Source organism: Cynara cardunculus, assembly GCF_001531365.2.
Source record: "Cynara cardunculus var. scolymus isolate 2C chromosome LG 2, CcrdV1, whole genome shotgun sequence".
Classification (NCBI taxonomy): Eukaryota; Viridiplantae; Streptophyta; class Magnoliopsida; order Asterales; family Asteraceae; genus Cynara; species Cynara cardunculus.
Genome location: NC_037529.1, coordinates 40,807,526 through 40,817,442, shown reverse-complemented (window position 1 = coordinate 40,817,442; position 9,917 = coordinate 40,807,526). Strand labels below are relative to the sequence as shown.

The 9,917-nt window shown below is 29.8% G+C and overlaps 1 pseudogene; it reads right to left on the bottom strand.

The window, feature by feature from the left end:
* Positions 1 to 6,540: 6,540 nt before the first annotated feature.
* The window catches only part of LOC112506090, a 10,381-nt pseudogene continuing 7,004 nt past the window's right edge, over positions 6,541 to 9,917 (bottom strand).

Genomic DNA, 9,917 nt, shown 5'->3' with positions numbered 1-9,917 from the left:
TGTTCCAAATCCTGATTTGCTTGAAGGAACATACACAGGTTTCCCCATTTGTTATTCAACCTTTTCAAGAAGAGCATATTGTTCTCTTCTTGAGTTCTAATCCATCGCATATTTTGCACTTATTGATTAGCGTGTTGAAGCGATGATAAGTTTGCTCGAGAGACTCACTAGAAAGGGCTTGGACGTTGTTGTACTCGTTTAGACACTGAGCACGTCTGTTCTTCTTCAACTTGATTCCTCCTTCAAGCTGATTCGCCAACTGATTCCATAAATCCTTGGCGGATTCACAGGCATCCAGGGAATGAAAGATTTCATTTGGAAGAGGACACCTTCTTTTATACGTCTATTTAAAACATAATCTTCTAATTTGTAAGCTTCAAACTCTGACTTCTTGTTCAACGTCCTCAGCCTTCACGTTCCTTGGAAAGTGGAACAGCTTGTGTGTAAGTGGCAGATTCTGTTTAGAGTCTTGGAGATAAGTCTGAACAACTCGTGCGCAAATCAAGGAAGTAGGAGAGTTGGAGATAAGTCTGCATGTATTGTGCAGAGGCTCTATGTCTGGAATGTAGCTCTGTATCAAGTGCGATTCATTGGTGGGTTATAGATTAAAGGTGATCAAGGTCCAGATCCTTTCTTATGTTTCTCAGCTTAACTCTCTTTCTCACACGATCTTTCGTCTATCTACCCATGAGACCAGAATGTTCAAATTTACACGATGATGGGCTCCTTTTTAACGTTGAATGTTCAATGTTTTTTGCTATGAAAGTTTAGCAAGATGAAAACAATCATCTAATGGCTCACTATGTTTCATAGGTATTTTAAAAACTACCTTATCTCATATAATACCAAGTCTATATATCTATATATAAATATTACATGACATTATAAATCAATCTATTTGATGACATGGATTTTTGATTTAAAATCTTCTTATTCCCTTTCTTCCTTCCCTTCCTCTACAAAATTCCTTTTTAGAGCTTCTCTTGATCACTTTAATCTTCAACATTAAACCTCCTTAATTAACATATCTAAATCTTCCATACAATTGATACAAAATATTAAACCTCCTTAATTAACATATCTAAATCTTCCATACAATTATTGGGTATACCATGTTCAATCTTAAAAACCTTGAACAACATCTTTAACCTTTCGTTTGATCACACACATCTTAACTAAAGCATTTAACATGTTTTATCGAGAGCAAAATAGATATGGAACGGCAAGATTTGTGAGTTTATTACATAATATATGAAAAAAAAATTGTACATTTTCCATGTCATCTCATATCACATAAAAATATAAAAATTGATTTCCATACCAATAACAGTTAAGTTTACCTACTTTGAGTTAAAATTGATACAAAATAATTTGTTATGGAAATTTATTACAATAATTAAAAGAAATTTTCTATCTTTACACTAAAGAATAACTAAGACAAAATTCGTTGCAGTATAATTCATTTTCCCCCTATTTAAATTTTAAGAGGTTGTTACTCTTATTAGCCTTTTATGTCTGACTAGTTAAGAGGTAAGGTCATTCAGACTGTTTGTTTTTTTCAATTATTTAGAGACACTTATGTCTTGTTGTACTCTTATCTAGTAAGATGTAAATCAACCTCTTATTTGCCTCTTATTGTTCTTCAAACCCTCAACAACGACATTTCTTAATCGATTAACCTTAATAGATCATTTCTCTCAATTAATCTTTACCAAATCAATCCTCACAAAATCAATCCTCTATTCTCTCAATTGATGTATTTTGATAGGAATTTAAATATGTTAAATACTTTAATGACATATTTTTTTAAATGAATGCTAATTATATTTTAGATGTAAATTTCGTAATGATGATGAATAAATATTTGAAATTGTATAAATTTTATTTATAATATCAACAATATAATTTTCTAATGGGTAAAATAGACAATTCAAAAAATACAGACGTTTATCAATTTACAAAAAATCAACAGTTTTATTGATTCAAATTTCAGATGTCAGCACCACCTCTTATAAATCAAAAGTGAATTAAGACTTCAGACTTCAGATTTCAGCACCTTTTAAAAAACAAACCACCCGTAAAAATGTACTTTAATTTTATATATATATATATATATATATATATATACACACACAGAGAGAGAGACCACGCTAACTTCAAATGTTAACCCAAATTATTGTGTTAACTTTATCAACTTTTTCAACCAATCACAGTCCATCTTAGTATTAGGTTCTTCTCTATCTTAGAATTTAATGACAAGGGTATATGGGATATTTTTTTTTTATATAACTCCTATATCATTAATTGGGAGTTACAAGATTATAAAATCTCATGATTTGTGCGTTTTTAATATTGATCTTGTTATTTTTTTTAATATTGATCTTCCATCTATAATGTTTATGACTTTGTAATTGGTGGAGGAGACCATGTAGTAAAGTCTTCGGTATTGTTCAAGCAATTATGAATAAAAATAAAAATGGGGTATGTACAAATTACCAATTATTTAAAAACAATTGAATAGTGTTCAGAAGTAAAAACACGAACATTGTTTATAAGCACAATTTGATGTTTGTTCATAGGTGAACCAAATATCATTACACATTTATTTCATATATGAACGAGACTACATAGTGTATGTGTTTACTAAAATAAAACATAAATGTTACAAAAATCTTTACAACTTTTTTTCCATATACACCCCTGTTCAGACATGAATAATTCCCATAAATATCGAATATTTGTTCACATATGAACCATTAACAAAAAAAATGGAGAATAATCTGGTGTCGGGGGGATCTCGCTGTTGGTTTTGATTCGATGACGAGATTAATTTCGGATAGTTACATTGTTATTAATGAGCAGTTACAAAACATCCCATTGTCATTAATGTGCGGTTACAAAAGATCTCATTGTCATTAATGGACAACTAATTTTTTTTTCCAAAATACCTCTTGTAAACATTTTTCACTTATATTACCTTGTCTATGTGTGTAATTATTTACACTTTATGTTATGAATGATATTAGCCACAAAATTCAAAGATCAATGCCTAAAATTGGTTAACAAAATTAACACAATAATTTGGGTTAACAAATAAACTTGCTTTTATATATATATATATATATATATATATATATATATATTAATAGTATTAAATTTGAAAATGAGTAGTAACCACATTCCTCTAGATATTTATCACAGAATGGTTATAATACTAATAAAGATCCAAAATTTCTAATATTTATGAGAAAATGGTTATAATACTAACAAAGATCCAAAATTTATATTCTAAATCTTTTTTATTCACATCATTACCGACCATTATACATTTATTTAATTAGTAATTAAAATTATTTACTAATATATGCATTAGATAAATAAAATACCAAATAAAATGAACAATGAAATAATTTAAACATGAAATAAAGGGGCAAATGTCTCTCCCCTTGTTGAAGGGGCACATGTACGTCACATCTATTTACGTCTTGACTAAAATCCTGATATTTGTTTTATTTGTATAATTATTGAATTTTGACATTTAATTTCTCACTTACATTATAAAGTATTTGATAACAATTTTTAAAAATCATTTTTTTAGATATGAAGTATTGTTTATTGACGCATATTACTTAAAATTCAAGATTATAAGTAATTTTACGTAAATACAACTTATTAAAGCTCAAATTTTAAATTGATATAACTAAATGCAGATAAACATAATCAAATGCATGATAAACATGCATTTTAAATAGAGAAAATATAAAATATAAGTAAAACAATCATTAAGTTCTAATAGAATGTTTAATTATTATTTTTATAAAAAATATATATTATTTAACCAAAAATAAATTACTATATTATTAAATCTAAATTAAATTATAATAAAAATTTTGAATTAAAAAAGTTACACAAAAAAAACTATTAAATAGTTAATTTGATACTAATATCGATTTATCTTTTTCAAACTTTTATGCTATCTTTAATTGATATTTCTTTAAAAAAAATATTATCGTTTTCTCAAAGCACATAAAATCGTATTATATCGATATAGACAGAATAAAACTAAACATTAAATTGAAGATTTATCTCGATGTATTGCACGAATACCCTTCTAGTTCTTATAAATGTATGAATATTATGGTAATGTAGGTTCACTTGTGATCACTCTATATCATTCGTAATCGTTTGAGTAATTAGTCTGTGTACATAATTAAGTTGATTTAGATATATATAATTATGAAAAAGAGCTAGATCGATATAATCAAATAAAATGTGTGTTTATGGAGCCTTTGTCCTCCATGATCATAACTTATTGTAGTTGTGTCTCGATGAGAAGATTATCCTTCAATACAAATTACAATATATTAAAATTTTAACTTCAGGGTTTTATAAATTAATTCAAGATACGAATAAATTGGTTCGGATAATATATATGGCATTGGCCATGCTTGTTATTTTTTTGATTTAAGAAATCTACTGAAATTTGAGGAAATTGGAAAATACTATTCCTTTTAACTTTATTTCTTCATCACATTTGATTAAGGGGAGTGCTAATGTGACTCCTATTTCTCTCACATTTGATTTAGTGGAGTGGTAATGTTACTTGTTAATAAGTGGTGTTGAATGATTTAAGATTATGGCATCATAAAATTTTAAATTGATTTAATAATATATATCAATATTATTTTATATACCTATATATTAATTAAGTTATATTATATAATTATATATCACACACATATATATGTCTATTTTATATATATATATATATTATATTTTTTTATTTATATTATTATTATATATCAATTTTTTTTATCTTCATTTATATTATAAATAACTAGAAGAGTATTCGTGCAATGCAGCGAGACACATCTCGATTATAATGTTCTATTTTATTATTTGTCTTTGTTGATGTTATAATACGATTTTATGTGTTTTTAAGAAAGCAATAATGATTTTATATTTGAATAAAATATAAATTTGAAGATATCATAAAAATTTTAAAAAATTATCAATGTTAATATCAAATCAACTATTTAAATATTCTCATTTTTTATGTAATTTATTTTTTTATTATAATTTAATNATAATAATTAATTATTATATTAGAACTCAATGATTATCTTAATTATATTTTAGATTTTTATATTTAAAATGAGATGTTTATCATGTATTTGATTATGTTTATCTGCAGTTAGTTACACGAATTCATATATGGAGCTTTAATAAGTTGTACTTACGCACAATCTACTTGCATCTTGAGTTTTATATAATATGCATTAATAAACAGTACTTTATGCATAAAAAGTAGTTTTTAAGAGTTTTTGTCAAAAATCTTTATAATGTAGTATATATATAAGTATATATATATATATATATATTCATATTTATTATCTATACTACATTAATAATCATTTAAACCAAAATCTTAAATACAAGCCTTTAAGCATAAGGTACAACCATTTTATGCAAATATTTCAAAAATCTCTTAATTACAACTCATTAAGCATGATGTACAAGGTTTTAATGCATTGATTTTATTAGCAATGGTCAGACCTTACTTTTTCTCTTCTCTTCCTTTTTCTAGAAAGTCCCTTCCGCCAAGATTGGTTTGGGTAAAGGTCAAAATAGCTTCCTATTGACTTTCTTCTGTTCTTCTTCCTTTTCCAGCTTCCTTTCCTCGTGGTCATGAATCCTTATGTACGCCAAAATCAAATTAGTAAGGTCAACCCTTTGCTTTCTTTAATTGTTGCAACCTTTGCACAAATCTGGTCGGATTTCATTCTAGCCCTAATTTCAGCCGTCTCGCTTCCCTTGAACAAGAAGAACATCGTATACAGCATCTGTCTTCGTCCCTGTCTCTCTGGTGCTCTCCTCGTCCTGCTATCCTCCATCGTCTTCTTTCATTACACAACAAGTGAATCATCATCATGTTCTCTCCGTCTGTTAAAATATATTGTTTTTCTTTTTGATCTTCTCTCATCCTACTTACATTACTTGTTTTCTTTTCACAAAACGTAACTTTTAACTGACATTGTAGATTTGAAATGTAAGTTAATCTATAATTTGCAGTGAAATATCTTTGGACAAATGCTTCTTGCTTTATTGAATTTTCAAGTTCATTCCCTGATGGGGTGTTGCTATTAAATTTGGGAAAACCTACAAACTACTCACTCACTCACTATGAGTTCTTGTTCTAATTATTCAAGAACATAATTGGGAGTATCTTTAGGAATTTTAATCTGTTGTTTCTACTTCATATTCCTTGTTTTTTCAAGTTCATTCCCTGTTGAGGTGTTGCTATTGAATTTGGAAAAAAAAACCCACAAACCATTCAATCACTCACTATGAGTTCCTGTTCTAATTATTCAAGAACATAATCTAGAGTATCTTTAGGAATTTTAATCCATTGTTTCTAATTATTCAAGAACATAATTTGGAGTATCTTTAGCATGTGGTTAGGTGGAAAGGGACTTGTATGATTGGATATTGCTTCTATCAAGCATTGTTCATCTAGCTGAAATCCAAATAATTGCTTCCTTAGAAAAGGGAGGTTCCCTTGCCCTTTTTCTCAAAATACTTGCACCTGTGCACCACATATACAACAATCAATAACTCCCTTACTGTAACATCCCAAATATACCTCATTTGCATATAATACATATTTCATTACATATAAATATAGTTTACACCACAATGGTCCCACTAGTACAAGGATTCTTATATGTACAAAATCTACATATGAAAAATTCCAAAATAAAATCATGTACTATCACATGTATAACAACGTGTATAATCCAAATTAAGCAATCTCATGCAGATCTTCAAAAGCAGATATCAGATTAGGAAAATAATCACATTTCCCTTTCCCCTTATTATCCCTGGAACCCACAATTCATGCATCACATATTTTTAAAACAAAAAATGAGGGTTAGACCAGAAGGGTCTAGTGAGTAAATCCATTCTTTGCATATGCAGGGTGATAAACACCAAAAATATGATAAAATTACTTTACGTAGAAATATTTGTATTTCAGTCAAATATTACAATTCTCAATATGATGAATAATATGATTAACTTATTAATATCAATTCTTGAAGCAAATGCATTTATTCAAAGATTCAATATTCCAAAATGAAATTTTAATATTACTACCAATACCCCTTTGACACAACATGCTAGAACCCTTTTCAAAAGACCAAAACTCTTCTGCATGAATTACATGCTAGAGTCTCTTATGACAAACCATTTCCCCCTTCTCAATAACATCTAAATTATTTTTTCTAATAAGAATAATATCCTTAATTCATCAAGTCACGAAGAAATGATGATTCAAAGTTATTAAATCTAATTAGTAATAATAATAAGAATTATAATGACATCCACATATGACAACGTCTCCCTTATTCCAAGGTACACCTCTCCTTGACATGTCACCCTTATTCCTCCATCAAAACAGGGCTACTTACCATAATAGACATAAGTAACCACGTCTGAAAGTACCCATTATCCAGTTCCAAGCCAGAACAGACAAATGTCACCACGTCTAGGGGAACTACCTCTTAAAACAAGTTTCATACCAAAACAAACATACGTCACCATGCTTGGTAGAAACATTTCCCAAAATCTAGTTCCATACCAAAACAGACTTACGTCACCATGCTTGGTAGGAACATTTCCCAAAATATAGTTTCATACCAAAACAGACTTACATCACCATGCTTGGTAGAAACATATCTTTTCATTAAAAAGATATAAATTACCCCTTTTCACAATAATAAATTTAAATCCAATAATTATTAAATTGTGAAAATTCTAAAGATTCTCAGCATCTGTTAATTTTTATACCAAAATAATTATCCGGACAAGCTATCCGGACAACACAAATTCTTTGTCCGATTTACGAATCCGGTCAATAGACCCTTGTCCGATTTATCAATACGGACAACAAATTCGATCAAAGCACAAATAGACTTAGCAAAGTCTTGGCCGGTTTATGAATAAACCGAACAACACGTTAATCGGTTTATCTAATCCGAACAGCCTTTAATCGTATTCCTACTTCTTCTTCAATACCTTGTCCGATTTATATATTACAAAATTATACCATCTTTAATCTGATGAACACTATAAACGGAATATAACTAAATCGAACAACACGTGACCGATTTATATCATAATCCGGACAACACTATGTCCGATTTCCTCTAATCCGGTCACCATAGTGTCAAGTAAAGGTCCCAAATCACATAAACTTCTTAAAGGATATTATGCAGTTTTATCAAAACCAATAACAAACTTAAAAGAAGTTTTAGAAATCACTCACCTTTATACCAATTTGAAGATGAAATAGCAAAATGAATCCAAACTTGTTCTCCGGTTAAACAAGCAAGACCACTCTCTCTTTACTCTCAAAAATTCGAAAAGAGGCAAAAGATCTTAGCCTTTACCCAAACCACTGTATTTATACTTTTCAGATTAGGAAACTCGGCCACACTCTCCCCCACATGCATGCATACCTCTAAAACCATCCATGCATGCATATAAATTTCATGCATACCTTCACACATATGTTTTAATATCATGCATATATCCCCATGCATAAAACACACATACTCACATATTTAACCCATGTAAGCATGTATTCATATAAACAATTATTTCACATGATAAATACATTGGGTGATAACCAGGACTCAGTTATCACATTATCCACCCCTCAAAAGAATTTCGTCCCGGAATTTCCTTTATTCAAAAAGCCATGGATATTCTGTTCTCATTTTTAATTCCAGTTCCCAAGTCGCTTCTGATTCCTTCTGATACCGCCACTGTACTTTAACCAAATTGATTTCTTTGTTCCACAACACCCTGATTTTCCTGTTGATTACGGCTTCTGGTGTTTCCATAAAATTCAGTTTACTGTCCAGTTTAACTTCTGAAGTGGTACAGCTAAACTCGGATCAGCTAAACATTTTCACAAGTTCGAAACATGAAAAGTGTTATGGATCAGACTAAGCTCTTCTAGTAGTTCCAACTGATAAGCCACTGGCCCATTTCGTTTACAAACTCTGAACGGTCCAACATATCTCGGACTAAGCTTTCCTTTCTTTCTAAATCTGACAACACCTTTCCATGGAGAAACTTTCAACATCACAAAATCGCCCACATAACTCAATCGACTTTCGACGATTATCAACATAACTTTTTTGGCGGTCTAGTGCTTGTCACACCCCATTAAAGCGGAAACACGATATGTAACAGGTAAGCGAGTCACATCAACAGATAATAAATAACACCATTCAAGTTTTACAAAAGTTCAAATTTAACATCCATAACTAAGATGTAAATAAAGTACTTCTTTACAAAAACTTCAATGGTGAGCTTAATCGGTATCGCCACAAAACATGCCCCAAAAACTTCATTTCTTACTTACTTCCTGAAAGGTATGAAACATAAAACAAGTCAACTACAAAGAGTTGGTGAGTTCACGGGTTTTCACATGCACAAAACGTTACAATGCATAAATCACTTCTTGCAAAACTATATACAACTTTTGCATATAATAAATGTAAATCCATAACGATGTTTAGAACTTGAGACGCTACTGAGCCTTTCTTGACCAATGTGCCCCATTATTTTACGAATGACCATAAGTAGCCCGTACACTCACTTAGGTCCCACAGTTCGTAATAGTACTAATTCAGCGGTGGTCCAAATTCCACATGATTAGACCAATAAAACATAGGTAATGTGCACCTCTTTCTGAGTAGGACTGTCAACACAATAGCGGTTATCCACAATTACCACGGCCCGGGGACATGCCCGAGTGAACAAGTAGCGTTTACGGATGGGGACTTTATTTGGAAACATACTCCCAAGCACATCAATTTAGCATTTATATCATAGTGCAAAACAGT